Genomic DNA, 25346 nt, shown 5'->3' with positions numbered 1-25346 from the left:
AAAGGGGGTGCTTGGAGCATGTGTACACATTTTATTTCTCTTTCCCTTTTTTACGTCGGCGTGGGCGGGGTTATCTTCCTCGCTCCCACCAAGCCTACCGACCCCCCTAGGGGCCAAAAACCGAAGATTTTGGTCCAAGGATGAGATCATTATCCAGCGCCGCTGTTATTGCTCCGTAGCCTCCCCCATCCTTTAACATTCCCTTGGGGGACCACATAGTTCGACTTTATGAACAAAGCTGTCTTTCCTTTCCCCGAGAGGAATGTCACACCCTTCCTCGTTCTTTCCATACATATATTTCCCCTCAGTTTGGCTCGTATAGCCTCTCGCGTCGGCACCATGAAAGCGCTAATTGTTAGTTCGATTCCAAACGGCAAAAAAAAACACCGGTGTAGTACGCTACAGCATATCGAATGAGCGGTACGTTTGTTTGTGCGTGAACAATGAGAATTTCATAGATTTCCATATAAATTTGATTGATTGAGAATAATAAGCGAACAAATTTCACTGATTTGTGTTTATATTAAATTGATTGATTACGTTGATTTAAATTAAGTAATGGCATTCAAATCTTTGACTCACGAATGAGCTCCACGCATAAAATCTGGCGGAAAATCATGCATACCGATACACGCAAAACAACACATGGATCAAGAATCTCATGTCACTTACACCGTGAGAATCCATGAAACCTCGCCCACACTCGCTCCCTGTCCTCGTCCAAGAGCCACCGATTTCCCGTCGAAACCTGAATTTTTTCTTTCACCATCGCATCTCGTTCTCCAAGTGGGAGGCGAAAAAATATTCCAGAACAACGTACAAATTCTTTGATAGCCTTCTTTGATGGTTTGATCAATGTGGTGATCACCATAAATAAAAACCATCGGTAACTTGATGCCTTCCATAGAGGGTAAAACGATTTTCAATGGCCTGCCGGCCCCGGTGCGGCCTAATCCTCGCTTACCAAACCGAAGGTGGCATGCTCGAGTCGGTCGGGTCGGAGTCCCTATCCAGGGCATGGGTGTTGCGCATTGTTAGTGTTGGAAATCCCGTTGTAAAAGGCCGTTATTTTCTGTTTACGGGGAAGTTGGAAATAAATTACAAATCGCTGAGGGTTGCGGTATCATGGAGAACATGCTAGGAACACTGATAATAGAAAAAATTTCACTATCCACCATCAAAGACCTCCATAGACCTTTGACTCTATAAGGTGACCGCTGACATGCGAGAACAATTAACATAGGATTCCGTCAACTATATAAAGGAATCGGTTCTTTTCGACAAAAATCACTCATAGAGCCAATGGTTTCACACATGCATGCGCGATAAGACAAGGAGACTTTTTGGTGCGCGGTCAAATGGATCCCACGCCTCCTTCCCCGTATAGCCCAGGGGCGCTGCCCTTTCCCTTGCCCCCAGAAGTCGCAGTGACGGGGATTATGCGGCGGGCCCGAGAAGCCTCACTACTGTCGATCCCTCATCGGACGGAGGAAGTGGCGATCGGGGCAAAAAAAGAAGATGACGAAAACTTTGGTTAGGTTGCCATGGGAAGGATGCGATGCACTGAACTGTAATCAATCGAACAACGATCACCATATCTTGCGAAAGAGACACGTAAGAACCGGACGGGCCACATGGTAGGTATCTAACCAGGATATTTACAGAGAAAACGTTAGAAATTTATTCATTAATTTCCTCATTTAACACCAAAAACAGCACATTACATTGAGTTATGATGATTTGGGTTGGAAAACAATTCATCAAATTCGAATGAATTACTCTTGCTTTCGTAAACAACCACATTAGGGAGGCCTTTGGTAATACAGCCGGATGCGAAACTTTCCGGCTTCACTCGTGGATGGGGTATCGTCATTCCATCGTGTGCGTGTGTGGAGTTCAGTGCCAGAAGGATGTCGTCAGCGACTACCCGTTCTCTATCGTTCGAGAAGCAAGGCCTGCCTATCGTTAAAAGCTTAAAATGGGGAGGGGTGTGAGGGGGGCGTGTGGGATATGTGTGTGGTCCGATAAGACTGAAGGGGTACGAAGAGAGGACGGGGGAGAGAAAGTGATCAGCCGGAAGCAGGGAGGCGGCGGGGGCGTATCGTCTTCGGGGGCGGGCGATGTGGTCTCTCTCTCGGAGGCTGGTCTGGTGGGAACCGCGGTCATGGGAGAGCCGCACTGCCCGGTGATCTGGCGCGCTCCGTATCGGCTTTGTAAAGAGATACAGCGGGCGATGTCAGCAGATTGCGATGGACGCGTCGCGTTTGATCCGATCCAGGAACGCTGGGGAGGTGGGGAAGATCCGATGGCACATGGTGCCAGGAGGATTAGGGATGATAGCGAGAGGAAGTTAAGAGGGACCTGCAGGGGCCATCAACACGTTCGAACGCAGGCATCCAGCCCTCAAGCGTTGGTGAAATATGTGACAGTGAACAACAGGCGTGCGTTTGAATAGTATTGAGTAACTATCAACAAAATAACAGGAGACAAATATATCCATGACCAATAAAATGCACATAAACGCGGCTCAATCACGATCGCTCAAGGACAAGGAGTACTATTTAGAAATTTTAATAACGAATCAATCCAAATAGAAATACCAATAAAACATAACCAATGAAAGTCAATGAACTAAAAAAGAACATTAAAAGTATAAATATTAGATTTAGCAAACAAAGAAACGATTCAGTGCTAGGAGTAAAAAAATAACAGTTAAAAGCAATTATTTGAAAGTATATATATATCTCGATTAGATCATTTTCACAAACTTAAGCCTCACGTTATAGTGCGTGATCAAAAAGGACGGTTAAGGGTTAAACGCCGCACAAACGAACCGCAAGTTTAATTAAGAACTCACCGCTGTTCAATTGAGGATGTGATGCGCCCGATGAACCGATCACAGCACTGCTCGTTGTGGGTGGGTGGTAAACCACCCCTTTCCGATTGGATCCCGATTGGAATAGCTCCCGGAAAAAGCTACGCAGGCGCAGGGGGACCACGGGTCCGACCCCCCCTGCCGGCAACCGTGCACTGATAAAAAAACCGACTCCGAATCACTTGTTGATTCTCCCGGCAGCGCACGAAAACCCGTCACTTCCACAAACGCGACTACACCTCGGGGTGGGAAGCTGAGCGGGCTTCACCACCTCGTCAACACATCACCGAAGTGATTTTTTATCGTACACACAACGTCGCTCGTATCCAAAAACTTCTCGGGGAACCAGCGGTCATCCAAAGCGTTTAGACCACTGAAAGGTACGTTACTCTCTCTCTCTCTTTCTGTCTCAATACAGAGCACAAAACAACTTCTCTATCTAGAGACCCCATCTTTTTTTTCTCTCTACCCTCCGTTGTTACAAAGTCATCGAAAAACAATACACACGGCATTATCCTCCACGCAATTCGTGTCGCAGCGAGCAACGCTCTCGGAGCGTCAGCGGGAAAAAAATAATGAACCATCCACCCATTCTACTGGGCAAACCATATCTCTCGCTTCGTACCACTGCGAAGCGTCTACGCCGCCTTGATCAACGTATCACATCATTAACCTTTTGCCCTCTCTCACAACAGGCGGCGCCCGAGGATTTTTTTTCAACTATGCCTCCGCACGGCTTCCCCTAAGGACACATTACACCCACGCCAGCCTCCGCCCCTACCTACCTCCTCCCCTCCCCACCATGTAAGTACCTCCGCAATCTCTCCAGGAATTGGCACCGTAGGCAAAACCCGTGTGTATGCGGCTGCGCGTAAGATAAATATGAATTAAAAACCGAGGACTCTTCAACGCCCGGCAGGCTGGAGCCCTTCGTCTTGAGTGCGATGGGAATTGGACTGCCCAAGCAGAAAGTGTAGATAAGTGTTGAGTTTGTGGGGTATCTCAGCAGCTAATAAAGCATTTACTTAATACGACATAACAATGATATAAAATAATAAAGATATCATTTTTCTCTAAATAGAAGATTCACGCAACTCAGAAAAAAATTTAGCATACTTTCGTAGGGCATGTCTCAGCAAATATAGACAAAAATACGTTCGACATCTTGTACTAATGGATTATTTGTGGAATGTAAAATGGAACATTAATGTGGAGAAAGGTGTGATGACATCATCGTTTGGAGATTAACCTCCTTAATTGTATTCATCTTTGTAAGAAAACTAAACGTAAACCTATTTACGTGATAAAGACTGACGTATTGATGCAAAAAGCACGATTTGGTTCGCTCTTTCATGAAAGCTTTTCTATTTAAGAGCATGAGATTATACCGAGTCTTAGGAGCTCTCTTTAAAATCCATACGTTTGAGATAAAACTTTCAGTAATGAAACGATAAAACATAATATTTGCATAAGTTATTTTTCCGCCATTTCTATTGCTGGTGAGTCTTAAGCATAGAGATATGAGAGAAACGCCTTAACTCCACGCACGAGACCTTGGGCGCCACTGAGTATTACGCGATGGAAGAATAAAAAAGAAGAGGCGATTGAAAACCAGCCAAGACCGGTTGGCTTACGGGAAGGATATCGTTAAAAATACATAAACCCTTCCATTGACGAAATTGAAAGGATCGAGATAGCATGCATAGGTGGAACCGGGACTCACCGCTGGGATTTTGTCAAGGCGGGATCCGGAGGTCCATGCGCTACCGGTCTAAGATGGAAGGATTTGAAGACGGCGAAAGAAATCGATGAGGAACGGGATAAAACGCACAATGGCGATCCATTTGCACGTCCTCAGCATGAATAGGGGAAGAGGGCGCTATAGCACCACGTGGGCTCCCTCACAATCTCGGAACCGAATCAGACACCGCCTCCATCTTTGAATGGAAAGGAGTATCCTGTGTCACGTCAAGCATCAATACGGGCCTCTTGTTCGGTCCGAGGAAGGATAGTGAGAGGGAGACTTAGCATCGAATGAATGGAAGTAAGAGATAGGAAGGAGCTTAGGCCGAAGAAACCGACCGTGGACTTGAAACGTGAAAGGCAACATAATACCTACCCTTTCTTGGCTCAACAGGATAAGCAGGATCATGTTGGTTATCGTTCCGCACACAAAATGAACAAGCAAGGTTAACAATTTAAGTTGCTCACAATAACAAACTCCAAATACTCAAAATTGAGTGCTAGATAAATACCCTGATTAGAGATGAAAATTAAGTGCACACATCGACTTGTTATGGCACACGTAGGGAGAGTAATTCACACACTTAAGAGTTATTGCAGCTTGATAAGCAACAAAAGAGCGAGTAATACTAAGATTAGCATGGAAGTATGTCGAATTCCTGCATAAAAATATTACTATTTCGCACGGTTAAATATTGTAATGCCGATTGGACTTTCCCTGTTCGCCACACCTTTTGATTATTTCATACCTACTAAAAATTATATGAACCATTGAAAATAATTATTTTATGCATAAATACTGATTTTTAGTGGTCATAAATGTGAAAATTTCCAGTGATATGGCAATGGCATAGCTTTCAAAATGTACGCAGCGAATAAATTGCTAAAAAGCGGAAAATCGCAATTTGAATCCCAAGAAACTCGAAATATTTTTCCGTAACGGAAAAAAGGAAATGTATTTTCAAAGAATCAATTCCTTATTTAAGTAATACAATGCCATACGCTCACCTAAGGTTATTCCCAAGATTTTTTCAAAGCATGGTGAATCCGTTGGATTATTCAAAATGAGTTGTAAAAGGGGGAATCAAAACTTGGGCTTTCTATTTAATGTTCGAGGGCGATGAGCCACCGGAAGAAAATAGTCGCGTATAGTGACATGCTTCCTCTGAGACCAGGCCTGTTTCTAATTCCTCCTCGCACCCCCACTCCTCCGCCCCAAAGCGCTCACCGCAGAGGCAATATGATAAATAGCCCCTCTTCTGCGTCACCAGAGTCTAAACGATGCTTTGCTTACTGGCGTGAATCCACAGGCAGCGCTTTAAATTACGAGGTGACTTGCAGTACACGCGCCGCTAGCGGATCGTTGTTCTACGTTGAGCTCCCTGTGCTCACCCGTCCACCCACTCCCAGCTAAACGCCCCAATTCGTAATTCACGGCTGTCTATAATACCCACCGCTACACAAATCCTCATCCCCTAAGGCCAATGAGCTACTGAGAACAAAAGGGAGGTCGACGAAGGTTTTACGCAACCTACGAATAAAAAAAGAAGTACCGCGCTTTTAGGCAGCTTACCCTGCCAACATACATAGAGGAGAGAAGTTGGCATTTATTCTTGAATGTAAGTAGCAGAGTAAGCTATAGAAACGTCGGGAATGAAGCCAGTGACCACGATAAAACCAGAAAAGAATATCTCTGACGTGTTACCTGGGTGAACGAAAGAATTATGAGATACCATTTTCAGGTTTTCTTACGGGGGAGGCAGATTACTCATCTTACGTATGCAATGAAGAAAACAGAAAGTAGAGCAGAGTAAGTTATCTGTATTGCACCGTCCGACATGAAGTTACCCAGTCATCCACTGGAAAACACGAGAAGCCTATTGAAACAACCAAGCGGGAAAACGTAGTGCCCATTCACATCGGCAAGCATAATTTCTATCGGCGAGCCCACCATGGTTATGAAGCAAATCTACGCCACAGAATAAAGCGCTGGCACCAATAGACCTCCAAATGCCACCAAAAATACCATCCTCACATTTCCTCAACAAACTACCACCACCGCTTCTCCCCTTCATTCACTACGTGGAGATGAAAAAAAAACGATATTAAAAACACACCCTGCCGAATCCACCGGGCCTATCCCTTCCTCCCCCCTCCCCCTACTTACAACCACCTCACCCCCGCTATAAGACGTACGTCATCATCCGAAACCGATCCTCGTGTGAAGACGGGTCGAGTGTGTGCATAAGGGGACATGCATGTGTTTTCCCTTAAGAGTGGGCGGTTATAAGGGGGTGGGGGGTCGATGAGTAAGAGGGAGGACGAGTTATTGGGAGGGAAGGGTTCTGACTATACACCAGTGGAAGTTGGGGCAACACCGCTTCTTTCGGGAGTCGAGGCTTTTTTAATTTTTTTTTCTAGCAAGTGCAGGACGGAACGAAGGCGTTGACAGCGATCAGCCGGGGGAATAAAAAACGGTTGGATCGCGGAACTAGAAATAAATAACATGTGACGGATGCCCTCGAAAAAATACATCCGCGAAGGTCGCTTTATGCGCTGTGAGATACTGTGCAAACGAATTTATCCTAATTTTCGACCTTACCTCAAAGTACCAAGAGAAATTGCAGTTTTCCTTCGATGATTTAAAGCGGGGATAGCAATTGTAAGGCCCGCGGGACAGATACGGTCCTCTCATCTAAGATCAGTTGCTGCGTGGACGTAACGAATTAAAATAGAGGCGCGCAGTGGCGTCAGGTTTCCACCTTTTTTCTTTAATTTTAACCAAATGTTTGCAGTAGGCCCCCCAAAACTGCTCTTTGATAAATGCTGTTCTTGCGCTGAATATTTTGGATACTCCCGATTAAACCTAAACACAAAAAAACCTAAATTCTATCAATTCTTATTTCTATAGCAAGAATCAATGCCATCGCGTCGCATTCTGTAAAAGGGGAACGGTGTCAACCACCACCGAAAAAATAACTAAAGTTTAAACGCAAGTGTTGTAGGATATCTTGAGGCTGGAGCTGGATTAAATGGGGGGAGGAAGGAAGTGGCGAAGACGTCGAGAAAGGAGGCGTGGATGGGAGAGAAAGATGATATAATCAAGGAGGAAGTGAATTGTTGCTCGGAAGTTTTTACGGGTGACGGAATGAGACAGATGGGCCCTTCCGTTTCGGCCCCTTCATTCACATATGCAGCACACTCCAATGATTCGCGCAAGAAATCGTTCGCTGACGGAGAGACTACTCCAGTTGCGTTTTATCCGGGTCAATGGTTGATGGGGACAAAATAGAATGGGTGATTCAGATAGTCTCTGTTGTCTCGGAATTTCCGTAAGCGTGACGTTTCAACCTCAAATCTAAGGACCCAAATATACATGGTGGAAACGAACTATTTTATTTCGATTACACGAATTCATCGTTCATTTATTTGACGAATGTCAACGGCATTCATTGTCGATGACAAATATTTTCAGATATTTTTTCGATAATAAACGGTCAACCAACTGTCGATGCCGACTTGATTTTCGAAGGTAATTCCACCATGGACTTTAACCAGATTGTGGGTGTGAAAGCGACACTTGATTTTTTATGGCGACAAGTATTCCCAATTCATTGGTGGCCTAAATTTGTCATGGTTGTCAATAGCAAAATATTTGACTTCTAGCAATAACATGACCACCGTTTATCGAAATATACTTAGTCAAGATGGTGCCATCTGTGATGCCCTACAGATGGTGGTCTCATCTATAGTCGAAAACGACGACGAAGTTCAGAATAGGTAAAGCCACCGGACCAACTTTACCACGAGACCTTCGGCGGATGATATCCGTCATCACCGCTTCTATTTCGCAACACCTATCCCTATCAATTGATTGCGTCCAGGGCGCTAGATCAGTGTTTGTATGGGCATGAATTCTTAATGAAACGTCTTTTGGGGTCGCGCTATTGGGGCGAGAAATTCTTGGAGACAGATAGGGCCATCTGTGGGCGAAAAACCTCAAGAGGAGTCAGTCATTCGGAACGAAGTGATGACCGGCGTTTTCTTAGATTGGTCGCCTTCATCATGGCGCGATACTGCTTCAATCCTTATATGAGATTAGAACACTCTTTTGTCCGTCGTAATCCAGTGCGGTATCAGTAGTTCTAAGGGGAGGAGCTGGTGGCGCGCTATCCATGAGCCGGGTGGCGAGGATCCAATAACTATAATCTGTTTTCGACACGCTTGCTTCCCGAGTGCTGATTGGCGTAATTAGGTCACGGAAATTTGCTGATGTGGATAGGCGGAGGCTTGACGCGTGTTGACGAAGTCTCCGGGAGATTGCTTAAGTATTGGAAATTAACTGGGTACGCAGAGAAAACAAGGCGATGCCACGCCCTGACAGACAAAATCGATGGACCTATTTCCCCAGCTTTCTCTATTTTGATTAGCGTAGCACTTGACATTTAGAAAATGCTTGCCATGGGCCAAATAAGAAAAGTTGACAAATGAGAAAACTTTTTCCCCAATACATATTTCCGGCATCACTGCCCCGTAATTACCATCTATCTTTTCTTTTAGACGAAATTCAGACTGTCCTTCAAAAATGAGGAAATATGGGACAAAAGAAAGAAATTCTCATGTTTTATACCCACGCCGACTAATTTTGTTCAGCTCTGTGAGAATTCAGATTGTATCTCTAAAAATGCCGTAATATAAATGTTATTTATTTGAAATTAGATTTACGTGACTACACTATGTCACAAGGCAAGGGAGGTAAGCATCAATGTTCGACCCGCTACAGCTGTAGTAGGTATCGCTTGGAGAATGACAAACTCGTTTCATGCTGGTGAAAGTAATTTATAGACATACCGAAGGATATAAGAATAGAAAGAATCTCATCTAGGCGTTACACAAAAAATATTCTAGAGACATCTGGCTCTTATTTCCGACCAATACGATCACTGAGCGTTGAGAAACATTATTGCGCGACTAGAATTAGACCGTTTTGTGGGACGACAGACGGGAAAGGAAATGAATGATGGCTTTAAGGAGCCGTATCGAAGGATGGGGAGATAGACGCCTGATTTGACAGCACTCACAGGAGTGGATGAAGGCGTGGATGAATAAAAAAGAAGGAAGAACAAGCGACTTGAGAGGGCTCGTGAAATAAGGAGAGCTTTGGTGGAAGGGCATGCCACTTTCACGTAACTCAGCTTAACTTGACTTACTTCGCCTCGAGTTGTGGTTAGGAGAAGATAGTTTACAAGTTCACCATGCCATGAAATGGCGCAACTCAACGTAATGAACTTAATCGTATTACTATATTCTTCTTGCGTACAAATGCAGATAACGACTTGCTTATATTATTAAAAGAATAAAAAATATATTTATTTAATGCGTGCGAAGTAATTTATGACAAAACTTGTGGGTCATATGGAAGTTTTAGGAAAATTTAACATTGACCCCCACGAATTAGTTAATAGATGAATAAAAAAAGGATAATAAAAATTATGAATAATAGAGAATAATAGTAATGGACCATAAAAGATATTAAGTCACCTTCGTTCATCATAAAAAAAGGGGTTTAAAAAGGCGTAAGGCGCCTGTGGAAGGAAAATATAACTAAAAGTAATCACAAGCTGGGCAATTGTCGAGGGAAAAATAGAGTAGTCACATGGAAACGATAAGGAAATAAAATCTGGCCTTTAAATTACAAAGTAAAAAGAAAGGGAAGCTGGATACAGGGAAGTTGGTGGAGTTTGAGCGAAGTAACACTGCGTAAAGTTGTTGTGAGCGTGGCTGCAGAAGAGGAGGAAGTAGTGAGTGGGTGGGTGGAGAGGGAGGGTAGGGGGGTGGGAAGACGTGGGCGGATGGGCATCACAGATCATCGCCAGAGCTCAGTCATCATCATCATCAACATTGCAAGCCAGCTCTGCCGTCGCCACTATCCCCCTCCCCCTCACCCCACTCCGGGGGACCCAATCAGTCACTCTCTTACCCTGCACGACCGTGCTGCCACCACACATCACCCCGGCAGGCGCGGGGAGAATCAGACGGAACCGCCGACGCCACCGCGGTGGTAGTGGTGGCTTGCTTAAACTTCCCCAATCATCCATCTCCTTCCATTCTCAAACCCTTATTCCACCCAACGGCCGACACAACATCGAATTCCCTCCACCACTCGCCCCCGATGCGTAATATCTTCCCCATATCCTCAGTCATCAACAACTCACTGATGGAGCGACTTCAATTCAGTCAGGAAATAGGAAGAAAGGAAAGGCAATGGCAGGCTGCACTATTGTTTGTTGATGCGAACTGTTTCGATGCAAGGCATCAGCCTGATGATGACACCTTGATACCAGGCTGATACATTGTATCGAAACTGGTAAATTAGTAACAATTATGGAACATGACATTGTCTTTGCTAAATCATGAAGGAGTTCCATCATGTTTCGTCTGAATTTAGGAAATAGGAGGGAATGCCGATATGCAGAAATGATAATTCGATGGCTGATTTATTGAAACTATCACTCAACGAACTGTGGGTTGATTATGAAAGAAGTCCATCCGATAGATCCACAGCTTATCCTCAATGGTGACGGTTTAGCGATTGCCAAAAGTCTACCGATGACCAATCGATGATTGACATTCATCCAAAACTCGATTTTCTCCACAATGTTTTTGATTTATTCTGAGCGTCAACTTATTCTCGACAGTTTATAGTCAATTATGACAATATTGCCATTGTTAACAGAGGAGTAGGCAAAGAATCGGCATGAAAAGACCTTCGGAATTCGTTAGCCTGCTGAAATGTCATGTAGCACCAAACGACATGGAGGACATCCCTGAAAAAAGCTATACGCAAAACACACCCGAGAGGAAAGGTTGAAAAAAATGCACCCTCAGTCATCCCCGACTTCAGGCACGGCGAAGAGGAAGCAGTTGCCGCTGGGCAATCGAAGACGTCCTGGGTGCTGCGATGGGGAATTGCCGTCTCAATCCGTGTCTCTCTGCGGGGGCGGTGGGCAGTGGTCGGCCAGGGGTCCTCGGGTGGCCAATCAACGGGAATAGCACGCGCTCGCGCGAGCTGGGAATGAAAGCGATCAAGTGGAGGTTCATTGCGATTTATTACATCCTGCCCATTTCGGCGGTGGCGGATGCTTTTTTTATTTTCACCCTCTAGATCTCCTATTTGAAAGGTCGTTCCCTCAGAGAATATCAACCACTGAGATGCACTGAAAGCATTAAAGTGATGGTAGGAAGAGATATATATATAATTTAATCGGAATCCCGTTAAACTTTGTCCTTGCACTTAAAAAAAAATTCGTTTTAGGGGTGTGTGGCCAAAAAAGGAAAAATCTAACACATGGAAAGCATAGGAGTGATCAGTGATCAACATTACTCACGTTGGACTTATCGCCTATCATGAAGGAGGAATTTTTGTGCTTAACCTGGAAATAAGGAGGCCGTAATTACATCGTAATGAGCTCATTGTGCCTTTCCGTAGTTCAGTTGACTAAAAAATTGACTACAATCGTACCTGCGCCATTAGAAGACGTATACGACTATCCCACTGGCGTCTGGGAGTTTCCGGCGGCGGAAAAAACTAGGATGGTAGCACATACATACAACCATAGAATACTCTTTTTCGCGGGACCCATAACTGAATAGCTAATTCCTCACCACTCCTGGTATCCCATTGCTAGGGAATAAGACTCCACGATGTGGGATATATATGCAGGAGTACCTTCTGCGGGATGGAGGGAATAGGTCTCGTCTGAGAGGAAGGATGGTGGGGTGCGCAGGTGAGGCGAGTGAGTTTGTGCATCCACCACGGGGAAGGCGGGGGAATCAACGGGAGATGAGGAGCACAGTTCACCGAAGCGATCGTATTTCCATCCCTCCGAGAGGCTTCTTTAGTTCGGATGCTTTAAGGTAAAGGGGTTAGGAGGAGAGGGCGTCTACTCTCAGGGGGTAAAAATCTCATGCGCTCTGAAAATCAGAGTTTTCGGCGCCAAATTCCCTCTGAAGGAGCAAAATGGCTTTTTAAAAAATCGTGAAAAAGTGCGATGCGATCTGTTGCAAGGATGTGGAGGGAAAATAAAAAAGTTGCCCATTACAATTAATGTTAGGGTTATGAAAGTTATTAATGTGTTTAAGATAGTGAAAGAAAGAGAAATAGAAAATAATAAACAAGATAAAAATTCGGTAACCTGTTCGATGAGAATGACGTTGGCGGGCTTCGGTCAAAGTAGGAACCAAACTAGAGTTGCACTCACTCTTTGACAATGGGACGGAGGCTGATTCCGTCGGATTCGTTTTTCAACAACTTACTAGGTTGAGTTTTCTGTACAATGAATTTGTCCATCTTTACGTGGGGTTTTCGTCATCTGAAAAGTAGAACAACACATAGTTACGAAGTGTTCTCAGTGCATCCCAAACTTCGTTGATGACGGAATAAAATTAATTTCCGAGAAGAAAATAGGTAGGCTTTACATTAAAAATGACAAGAACTATTTACTTGGAACTCGTATTAAAGAGCCAAGAAATTTTATAAACGTTTTACGCATTGACTGGATAATTAAGCTAATTTGCCAGCCTTGTTGGCGACGGGGTCAAGTCCTCGCCTGCCAAACCGAAAGTCCGAAGGATTCTAGTCCTGCCCCCTATCTAGGGCATGGTGTATGTGATCGTTCTACGTTGATATTCGTTAGATGTCCCCGCTACACAGACCTTAAATTCGCTATTTTCGGGGCGGTGAAGAAAAAATACAAAATAAATTGAAATCAATTTTTTTTTCAATATTTCCTCAAAAATCTTCTGGATTTATGAATAAAATTTTCAAAAGCAAACAGGGTGCTTATGCACTGAGCGTTTAATTAATTGATAAAAGTAAAAGCTTCGTAATTAAGGATGATTGGTGACTGGAATGAGGAGACTAATTCACTCATTCCGATATATTTAGCAGTTGAGAACACATGCACCATCTTTTTCTATTGATCAAAGGATTAATGATATGGATTACCTTAAATACCTCCCGTTGCATTCTGATGGAACGCTAAAAAAACCTTTCAAATAATAAAAACACCAAATGCGAATTTTAGCTTTGCACCATGCTAGTTCTCAGCACATAGGGGAAGTACTAGGATTGACTTGGCGATCTACTGCGTATATTCCTGTCAGCAGGAATCGTTTAATCCTTAGATTCAGAAATTTAAGCACGAACTAGGGTCTCATCTCTCGTTCACGGCCAATCGGAACCCTAGCCCTTAGCGGCCCATTTGACGATAAAGGGGAAACATTAGGAGGGGCCACGTGATCGACTGCTAGAGGACGAGTCGGCCGCCCCATTCTCCCTCTCCTCTCTCGCCCGTTGGAGGCCTGGCAACGATCAGCGATTCTACGTCCCGCAGAGATAGAGAGGGAATATATCGAGTGTCTCCCTCCCTTCCTCCCTCCCTCCCTCACAGAGGCCTTTGATGATAGCCGTTTTGAAATGTCACGCGAGACGAAGGAATACGTCTGCATAGAGGTTGCTCCGCCGCTCTTAGCACTGAAATAGGAGATGCAAAACGTGATTTGAATGATGCGGGAGGGAGGATTTGGAGCGGGGTGGGGGTATGGAGGGAAGAGAAGAGGATGGGGATCGATGCTGCTGCCATCTGTGCCACAGAAAAATATGGTACCAGGAGGAGTAGAGCAGTCAAACAGTCCTCCGCCCCCACTCCCCTCCCACCCCCTCGCTAGAGATTGAACCAAGTGCGATGGCGGGGATAGACTGTCATTTATTTGTTCGGGGCGAGTGGGGGAGTGGGATAAGGGGAGAGAGAGGAGAGACAAATGAAAGGCGCGGGCGCAAGAGTTCAAGAAACGGGAGTAATTGGCAACAGGCTCCTCTTTCTAGCAAGTTTTTCCTTCTCCAATGGACACCATCAATAGCGCGCGAAGGATAAATGAGCAGCCGAGTGAAGAATACTGGCTAATGGCTCCAACCTCACTTTTTCATGGCATCTTCAGAATTACATCAAAATTGCAAAATCTTTCATCTTCAGAATTGCATCAAAATTGCTTTTTTTCGAGCATGATAAATATACTGATATTCATCATGCTATATATTTATTTCAATGATGAGTAAACAAACAAGCAAACAGTCACAAGCGCCAATTTTATCTCATCAATCCCCAGAGTTTTGCTTAATGTCGCGGATGAAAGAGAGGACACAGCTGAGTGATATTGCATAGCTAAGGCTAACAACTTCTTCGGAAAAATACGGAGAAAAATAAGAGAAAATTATGAAAGCAGCATTGAAAAAAAAATCAGCGAATTGTCATCGTTGCATGTGGAGATAAATATTCTCCCTGAAGGGATGAAATTTAGTCAAAAAATTTCGAGGGGAAGTGGCTTTGAGAATTCAAACGGAGCCAAGATATCCCACAGGGAGTGGCCGAGTGCAAGAGACATGGAAACGACTGGCGTTTATAATTAATCGCATTTTTCTCACCCATTCAACATTACCATAACACGTGACTCATAGACAGTGCCCTACGAGACGAAGAGCTTACGACTCGAGTCGACAGATATTTCTTCTATCTACTCCTCCCTTCTCTTCTTACCCTCCTTCATTTTCTCATACCAACAGACTAACTCGCACACGGCGACTCTACGCCCACCCTCCAACTTCTTCATCTCCACCCATGCTGATGAAGGTGACCACTATGGCTACGTCATTCACAATCAATAGTTTATTCCCAGATCTCCGAACTATAGCTTGAAAAATGCTCGTCCCATAGACGAGATTTCTTGGAAGTTACAAAAGGATAATTAAAAAGTTTTACATGGGCAAAAAATTAAGTATTAAAACTTTGAAAAATCTCGTAACACTTTTCACGTAACAATTGTATTAATTCAATTACAGCTCTCATGACCTGACTCAATGATGTTAGACTATGGTGTAACATCAATGTCAAATTTTATCATGGCTAAGGTAGGCGGAGTATCTCTAAAAATACAGCAAAGATAAATGTAAAGGATATACATGTTGAATTTTAAGTGCTAATGATATTTACTACGTTACTCGGTGAAACTTCCTTGACTCTTTACTCAGAACATGTATCTCAGTAAGCCCTCATCCCGTTACCCTCACCCTTAGTGACGAAGACAAAGAGATATTTTTCAAGCCGACGCACTTCACTCTCGAAACAATCTGCCAACGGCATCCGCGCACTGATTAGCTCAGCAATGTTACGTCTCGTACAACCATGGACAGTCACAGGCGACTGATCACGTGCCGTGGTGACGCGGGGTGTAGGCAAAGAGACGAAAGGAGAGCGAAAATGAATTCGGAAGTATGTGCGAGCGAACAGATGGAGCGAGAAGCTGTACAGAGAGTGAAAAGGGGTGAAGAAGGAAACGTGGGAGAAACGCAGGACGGAGGGTTAAAATTGACGAAAAAAGAAATAGCAAAGCGAATTAAATTCCACCAGAATGCAAGACGCGTACGCTTGACGAACAGGAATGGAAAAAATGAAACTTTGCTCCGGACGAGGAAGTTTTCGGGTCAGCCCACCCGATATTCATTATCCGCCTCCGACGAGGATCAAAAGGGACCAATGGAGGGTAACTTCAAAATTAAAACAAATTAACGCGGGAGGACGTTTTATTTTTACTAAAGTCACTCGTTCCGCGATAATATCAAAGAGTTAAAAAATACAGATATATTTCTTTCACAAAGAGTTTAATTTGAGAGAGTACATGAAACTTACTTTCTTTCTTCTAGATTCCGTGAGAAATAGGGGGTTTAGGAGACGACTTGTGAAGGGAAACGGAGAAGTCTCACAACTGCGCTTCCCGACGGTGGGAGACATGGAACCCCTTTGCAATCTTACACCCCGAAAAACCTTCCTATCTGACCGAAGGCGCGCACACAATTAGCATTTCGCGTTATCCGCCGGGGTGGTCTGACGGTGACTAGGGGGTGAGAGGGCCACGCGCATTCAACAGAGCGTTTATAATGCCTTACAAGTGCGATCTTTGCTCTCCCCAGGTCGAACAAACGAAAATTCGGACCGGAAATCGCGCCATATCTTTTTTCCTTTCGCCCCCGACGAAGGAATGGATCCAACTCGCTCCACGGGGTATGGCTGCCGGTCAGGTGCGGGTCAGAGGACAACACACACACGAGCGCGCGTACCTATTCACTTGTTCTCAGGGCAGCAGGTGCTCGTGGGCAAAAGGGAGGGAGCGACGGGAAAGGCCGTCGGAAGAGTTCAACACTTGACGGCGTCGTGGAGGGCTTCCCTCTTTCTTGAGGATATACACGCGGACACTTCGTCACTATGGACAGTTCACACCGACACGCCAGTATGAGAGCTAGAAACTCTAGAAGGAAATCATCAACTCGGCTATCTCACGCAAGGACTCGATTGAACGGCGGGAACAATGGTACTGTTGAAGTTTGAGGTGGAGCATTTCCTCGATTTAATGACCTTCATAGAAATAAAGGTGAAAACAATACGTTTGCTATACGAGATTCAAATCACGGCTGCATTAAAGCATAACCGAACTTAGAACCAAACTTAATTTATATCGAGATCAAACCAAACACCATACCGATCATGCCACTTGAAAATCAATTAAGATTGAGAAAAGTAAAACACATAGATATCCCTACATTCAATTTTAAAACACGCTGAATATAACTTAGTTTCATAAGTTTTTAAGTTTAAAAAGACAAGTTTCGAGAAAAAGTTCTACCTATTTCAACAAAAAACATGAAGACCAATGGTATATTAAATTTCATAGTCTGGATTATTAACATACAAAACAGGTACGTAAAATTTCCTCGTCTCCATTAAATGCAAACAATATAAAAAAATTTCCAGACACTCAATCGATGGACTGGAACCACATGCAGACAATACATTAGCTATTTATTAAAACGTAGAGAGTAAAAAACTGCGAGTGTCGGACTATAATTTTAAATATATTTTTCAATCGACGAGCATAGGCAGTCGACGGATTGCAGTGGAGCGATGGAGGGAAGAACTTGGGAGAAAGGGGGTTGGGCGATGGAAGTTTCTGACGGAAACGGGCGATGCTGATATTGTTATCTGCTTCCGCTTCGAACGATCCGGCGGCGGACGAGTTCCTATCCGTTCCGATGGCATTTCCCCTTCGATGTCATTCCCGACCAACTCCACTCAACTCATCCTCAAGAATATGGGAATTTTCTCGACTCCTGTTAGGAGTCTCTTCGCCTTGTGGTCGCGCTTCCCCCTCTCAATATTCCACCGAAGTCGCTTCTGAAATTCGCATTGACAATAATTTCCCTCCCGACCTAGCAAAAGATGCTTCTATATTAGGCTTCCCCGACAAAAATTGATTTCCAAATAGCTTAGCTTAGCTAAATACGTAGCAACTTACCTTAACTCGAGTGGCTTGGCTACACCCTGGAGCACTTCATAGCTGTACCATTGCTTAACTCGGCCCTAGTTGGCTAATTTTGGCAGATCATATCTCATAGCCTAACTTGAATTTAGAAGAGAAGATCATCGGAAGAGAGCTAACCAACCCTCATCGGCGTTTTCCTTTTAACTGAGAAAATTTTAAGGCCTCAAACGAACGGAGGAGAGTAACTCACGCTATCGATTAGCCTCATCAATTTATTGTAAGATCGGCTTTAGAATTTTGGGTCAGTAACGGGTTGTATCGCAACACTTTCGGGGAGGATGGAATTGGCTTAGTTGATGAAAAGTTATTTCGAGCTAAGTTGTCGAAGGGGAGACTCGACTCTTCGACACATTCGCCTTGAGAGAGGAAGGCATATTACGAAGACACCGCTTTCTCTCGAGATAATTAGCCCAGACTGATGTCGCACCAACAACGTTCTAGCTCTCTTCTCTCTCTCTGTCACTCACACATACCCTCACACATGCCCTCTTAACACATCGGGAGGAAGTTTACTCAACTGCGGTTTCCAGCCTCAGCCCCAATCACATCTGCTTTATCGCCTTTTAGGACCGCACGGCACTTCTAGTGCGGCGGCACATTGTGTGACGTGAGAAAGTTGACGGGAAGAACGTAATGGGTGGGGGTTGCGGTTTTATGGGATGGATTTAGAGCGGAGGTAAGTTGAATTAAGGGTGAATATGGCATGCGGGTCAATGATCTAACAGAATTCTAGGAAATAGGAAACGAATGCTTGGGCAATTCAAGCAGAATAATGGAGATTCTTGAGATTTTCTAAAAGAATCAATTTGTATTGATTTATCGCACACATACTGACAACAAGTTTGGAATTAAAACTATAGGGTGGAGACATTTAGAGACAACACAAGGCAATTTAGCTTTAAAAGCAGTGCATGACGAGGACCGCGAGAAAACTCCGGCGGCCGTGCATGGGCAATGATATTCCATACACTCGTAGTAAGTGAACGCTTCTAGATGCGGTCGCCTGAGTTAACTATGCATCGCGATCAACACGGATGCTTTAGAATGAAAATAGACGTACTAACGCAACTTTCTAGGACGAAGATAATAAAGAAACATGAATAATATTTTCATCACGGAGAAAGGAGGGAGGAGAAAAATTATTTGAGCGGAACTATTATATCCTCTGGGATCGTCCCAACGTGGGAATCCGGCCCAACTTGCGAGGCGACGCAATTTAATTAGTTTTCCGATAAGTATCTATCTCCGCCGTCTCCAACGGCGGGAATGCCAATATTTACCATGTGACCCATTCGATGAGGGAAAGGAGGGGGTGATGGGCTTGCTGGGGTGGGAGGAAGTATAAAATAGGATCGGGTGGGGGAAAGAGACGCTGAGGGAAGGATCGGGGTGAAGAAAAATGGACGCGGAGGGAAAAACCAGCTTAAGATGTCCATCTGAGCGTGTCGATATCCGCCTCTTTCTCGTCGAGTCTTAAGGAAATTAACGATTTCACCGATCCCTATCTCTCCAACACACACACACACGCGCGAGAGCAAAAGGCGGAAATTAATTCAGGATTGCGTCGCCAGGGGCCGTGAAGAGCGCGCCGCGCTTAATTTCATAATGACATTGGTTTTACAGTCCAAAAGAGAACCAGACGAAGAGGGCGAGGGATGGGAGGTTACCTACCCTGAAGTTCGGGGAGGAATTAATAATGCGAGCAGTGGGGAAGGAGAGGTCTCCCATCTCATCTCTGGCTAGAATCGATCTTCACGGAGCGCAGTCAATCGCGGCGACTTCCAGACTGGTTCGGGATGATTTCTACACGCGGGTGGAATGTCTTCTCACGTCATACCACCATCGGTCGAAGAAGCGTGCGAGTGAGCACAAATTGAGTGGCAGGTTTAAGTGCTACCGTATGTAGCACATGCTTTCCATATTTCATGCGACGAAAATTTAATACTAGCACAATTGTTTTAGAATTAATACCTACGTATCTACACCGTGATGCCAAATATATCTGTTTGGATTATCGGGTAAAGAACAAAATCAAAATCTAACCAATGTTGCCTGATAGAGATGATGATGATGACTCCCGAAGACATTACGAATAATCTGAAGCGTTGAGGATGAATCAATTGATAACAACGACAAACTTACGGTTCATGCTTAACAGAAATATTAATAATACATGCTATAGACTTTCTATACGAAGATAAAAGTGAGGAAACATATGCACATGATGACACAACTAATTAATCCAAATTTAGCCATTTATCTTTTAACATTTGCACAATACGTGGAGCACAACTAAATTGAAACTAAAAGGGAGGAGAGTATGTTCATATTCAGTAACAGAAGCTGACGGGAAAGTTGAGAAAAGAATAAAGGACATAAAAGTCTGCAGGAATATTTCTCGGGTTTCCCACCGGGTGTCGTATCGGGTTGTAGTTCCCAACGTTTCCATGACTAAGTCCGTCATCATCATCAAGGGTTAATGAGAAACGGTGGGAAACCCGAGAAATATTCCGGTAGAGCATACGCCGGGAAAAACTCAGATTCTACGACATAAAAGTCTTCCAACAATCAGATTTCTTGTTTAGTGGAACCATTCAGAAATGGTAGACAATAGCAATGTATAAATGCCAAGGATTACGAGCTTGAACACTCAATGAATGGAGGGGTAAAAGAGGCATACATGCGGAAAACTAACAGATGAGGCAGCACGAATGGGGTTGAAAGGAGGTTTGAGGAAATGAAAGGAGCTACTAGGCATCATGGAAGGAGATCTTGGGAGATGAGGGAAAAGGAGGAGAAAAGGACGAAAAATGTGATGAAGGGAAAAAAGAAAGACACGTAAGAGTTGGCGATAACGTTCAGTCCGGTGCTTGTTTGCCTTTGAGAGTGATTTCGCACCCGTGTAAGCGCCAACTGGAGCAGTCGGCGCCCGCGCTCGCCTCTTAATCAGTTTGCCGGTCGAAAGAGTTGGGCGCGCCGAGGGTGGTGATGAGGAAAAAGGGCGGGAATTTTCACAGGCCAAAGTGGTAACCATGTGGAGTGGAGGGGCAGGAGAATGGAGGGAAGCGGGAGGAACGCATAACACGACGCACAATGCCTGAAATCACGCCCACATCCCAGGGTAAAAAACATTATGGACGGCACTTAAAATTTATCCAAACATTATGTGAATTACTGTGGTACCCACCTAAAAATGTCAGAGGGCCTTTTAATTTTTCTTTAATTTATTATAAAAAGCAGGCAGATAAATTGAACAACTATGTTTTGCCATGGAAAACGCTTATCTGAGCCAAATAAGATTCTGTTTTGTAAGAAAACACGGTTTTCTTTAGATCTGTAGATCCTGATGTAAATTAAGAAGAGTATTGATATTTTCATTGACGAACGAAACAATTTAACTACGAACGTATATTTCAAGGCAGATGTATGTGAATGCCCTGATAGTTTACATCACTAAACTCTTTCAACATTTCGTGCCGTCAAAAAACTTGGAGCTAGCAGAAATATCAGGATAACGGAGGCTAAAAGAAAAGTGGAGAGTACGAGAACGAAGAGAGAGTATATTTTCATTATGTTGCGTACAATATGGTGACGTAAGAACATACATTGAAAAATATTATGGAATTAAGGAGAACGGAGTTATCAAGAAACCTCATCTCGTGGAACCAACCTCAGAGCAATGAAATGAGCCGGATATATTTATCGGTATCTTACATCACAGCTAAAGACAAAATAGAAGCTTTCTCCACATACAACTCGCCAGAGCATTGGAAAATAAAATGAGAGAACCTTATTCCAGTTCACAAAGTTAAGAAGGTCGAAAAGTTTTGGACAGCTCAACTTGATTAAAAAACGAAACGTAATTTATAAGCAAGTGGGACGAGGAAAAAACAGCATTAGATGAGTAACAAGTTGATGAAAGTGATTTTCCTAGGCATTTTATAGGGGAAACTGGATTCAAAGGCTCATTTTTCAGATTTCCCTACGCTGATTTAGTGAAGATTTAGCATAGGAACCTTCAAAAAGAGCGCAAATCCCAACTTCACGTACTTGTGTTTCTCCTAAGGATTGCCAAGAAACTTGATGAGAAAATTTTTAGAGGCATAGATTAAGAGTAACTCTATGGAAAAATGGCGAATCGGACAAGAGATTGGGTTGGAGAATGGGGGACACGATGCCACCTTATACCTTCAAATATAATCCGACCCTAATGGCATGATAGAAGGCTCATGCAACAAATCCGCTACCGAACGAAACTGTTCAACACGGACAATAGTTCAATGAAGACGATTGAGGAGAGGAGCCTAGGGAATGGGATAGTCAGGCAATTATAGACGCCGGGAGGGCGTTGACGCCGAAGAGGGTAAGGCGAAAATGAGCTGAAGCAGACTGAACGGACCCCGATGGGAGAATTCGAACAGCTACTGTGATAAAAGAAAGGGAAAAACAATCGGGTAAAAAGGGGCACGGATGGGATAGCAATAAGAAACACGGTGGGAAGGCGGTGCCAGATGAGGGTGCCCAAAAAATCTTATTTCCGGGCGGAATTGAAACTTTTTTTTGCTAAGGCAAGAGAAAAAGGAGCAAGGAAGGCACTTTCCACGGATATGGAGGGAGGGAGAGAGAGAGAGAAGGCACAATTTTCGCAAGCGACGGTTTTATTATTTGCCTGCAGAGGGTGCGAAAAGGAAGAAATTTGGATGCTAAGCAAGAGATCGGAGTGTGATTGGAAAGATAGGAAAGGCGTAGCGGAAGAAAAGGGCCCACGGAATTCTGGGGATTGGCAATAGATTTTAATGGCGGGAGGAAATGGAATGTAGGAAACTGGTGAGGTGCTTTAAATTATCGCCGCAATGGAATACGGCGAGATTTAAGCAAGCTAACGGGGGAATTAGCGAAGGAAAAGGGATGCCTGACCGTGCCATTAACTCGTAAACAAGTGCTTTTCTGGAGAGAACGCGTTTAAACACGTTTTTGTGCCCTACCGACATCTCCGCTTGCAACAATTTATTACTTGAGCGTTCTTGCTGAAGGAAAACTTTTAAAATCAAAGGACGTTTTTTCTAATGAAAAGAATAGATTCCAGCTTATCCGAATTCGGTTGAACAAATAGAAATGGTATTCAATTATTTCATCAACATCCATCACGATATTTTTGATGACGGCAGGATTGGATCACAACACTAAGAAAATATGTTTCTCATAATCAAACGACAAATAGTAAAACGCATTTTATTTCGTTAATCGACAGCGTTCCTTCATGCTTAAAATCTATTAAACATAGAAAAAAATATAATATAGGTTTCGCAGCGACCAAGGATTCTTAAATCGATAAAAAGATTCGAATTATTTACCCAAGAAAGAGGTAGTCAAATATAGTTAGTTTGATGCGATACAAAACTACCTTCGTTTTCAATATTATTTTAGAAAATCTAACTCTACACGGAGATTATTAACCTTATTTTATTTCCCTCAGATTACGAAGCCAAGTCCATTACACCTGTAAAGATATCGTAATGGAATCTTTGTTCGCCATTACGTGATCGGAAAGCGTTACTGCGGCCCCAGATTACTGTACACAATAATAACTCAAAACGCTGTCACGAGAATTTAATAAGCAAACCCCAATCGACTTTGTTCGGCTTATCGAGATCCCTACGCAACTCAGAAGGGAGGGATAAAAAAACAATCAATCTTTCTTTTACTTCTCGAATCGATGAAGGAGAGAAAAAGAGAGTCCCGATACGGCAGCAATAACGCTCCGACATTGATACAACGTATTCGTGCGACTTCGGGTATGCAAATGCGCCGAGAGTCGATCGGGCATCCGGGGCTCCGACGAGAATTACTTTTGCCGGGATCGTAAATTATCATTTGAGGAGTCACTTCGTTTTGGGGAGGCAGAATGAAGGGGGAGGGAAGAGAAAGAGGAAGCGTAGAGGGTTATGGAAGGAGGAGGAGACTTTATCGAGACTTTCGATCGATACGATGCCGGGTGGCTAAGTGATGGTGGACGGGGGTGGAGGGTGGACAGACAAGGAAGCAGTCGGGAGTCCGAAGAAAATACGCGTAAAAATAAGTGCGAGGAAATTACTTCACAACCGCGTATTGAAGTAAAAAGAAGAATTGAGACGAAGAAGTAACTCGAGAGACAAAAAGACACCGCAGGTAAAGAACCGATATAATTATGGATAAATCGATAATGAATTTTATTCTGAAATGAAGAGAATAGAACAAATTACTAACGTAAATGTTACACATACCTCATTTGAAATAAGATTCCACTAAAGTGATAGTTATAGGTGATATGATTTGATTCATTTATGATCTGATCATTCATGAGAATGCATATAAATAAAATATTCTCAGATTTGGATTAAGCCTATGACCTTTGCCAGTCGAAGACCACGACTACACGATAGAATCTCTTCCAGCATTGATCATCAATAAAAAATATTTCATGCATGGTCCATAAATACATCTTAATTTATATCAAAAGGCGAAAAGACATTACCAGGGTAAAAAATACAAAAAATCTAATGAAAAAACGAGAAATGGGAATGAAATGGACAAGTGAGGGGTGAATATATAAAATATATTCCGAGAGAGGTAACAGTGAGGATACAAGTAGAATAATACGGGAACGATAGAGGAAAAATCATGAACGCAGAGAAATCGGAAGAAAAAGAAATCGTCGAAATGGCGTTAAGGTCTCCGTGAGGCATCGGGAGGAAAGGAGAAAGAAATTTAGGGTGAGAGGTGCGAGGAGGAAAAGCAAGAAACGGAGGGGGTAGTTGAGAGAGAGGGGAAGAGAAAGAGGGGAGGGAGAACTCCAGGGGGATCTCAAAGAGGGAAGGAGGGAGGGGGAGGCACCGGGGAGGGAGCTGGAAGACATGAGACAGCCGATAAAACGAGTTTGCACTGTGGAAATGAAAAAGGAAGAAAGTCGCCGTGTAGATTGGAATGGTACGCTGGACGGAGGGGTGGGAGTCAGAAGGGAGTTAGAGTGGAGGGGAGAGCGAGGTGGTGGGTGGAAGGGGGTGGTGCACAAAGAGGGAAAGATCCTAGTCTGGGGAGGGCGGGAGGGCGTTACGGGAGGGGGGAGCCATCGGTGCAGTTGGGGAAGGGGAGGAAAAGGTGCGAGAGGGGTGGTTGGAATATATGGGTGAGTTGAAATAAAAGGGGTGATACGTTTCTGAAAAAATTGCGAAATTGCACGCCACAAATCTTATATAAGATATTCATTCGATCCCGGAATAGAGATAGCTTAATTTAAATACATTTTCCGAGATGGAAT

At 43.8% G+C, this 25346-nt stretch overlaps 1 protein-coding gene across 8 annotated transcripts in view; it reads right to left on the bottom strand.

The window, feature by feature from the left end:
* LOC124155996 (homeobox protein cut) overlaps positions 1-25346 on the bottom strand; it is a 503467-nt gene that overhangs the window by 302105 nt on the left and 176016 nt on the right. Inside the window, exon 1 of one of the 8 annotated variants that reach the window (XM_046530256.1) lies at positions 12814-12974. The exons of 6 other annotated variants lie outside the window; for them this stretch is intronic. The gene's annotated coding sequence lies outside the window, so the exon portion shown is untranslated. Of the gene's footprint in view, positions 1-2857; positions 3289-12813; positions 12975-25346 lie in introns of those variants that run through there. One more of the 8 variants, XM_046530257.1, reaches the window with a different exon arrangement.

Source organism: Ischnura elegans, chromosome 3 (genome assembly GCF_921293095.1).
Source record: "Ischnura elegans chromosome 3, ioIscEleg1.1, whole genome shotgun sequence".
NCBI classification, from domain to species: Eukaryota; Metazoa; Arthropoda; class Insecta; order Odonata; family Coenagrionidae; genus Ischnura; species Ischnura elegans.
This window is presented reverse-complemented; position numbering and strand designations above follow the sequence as displayed.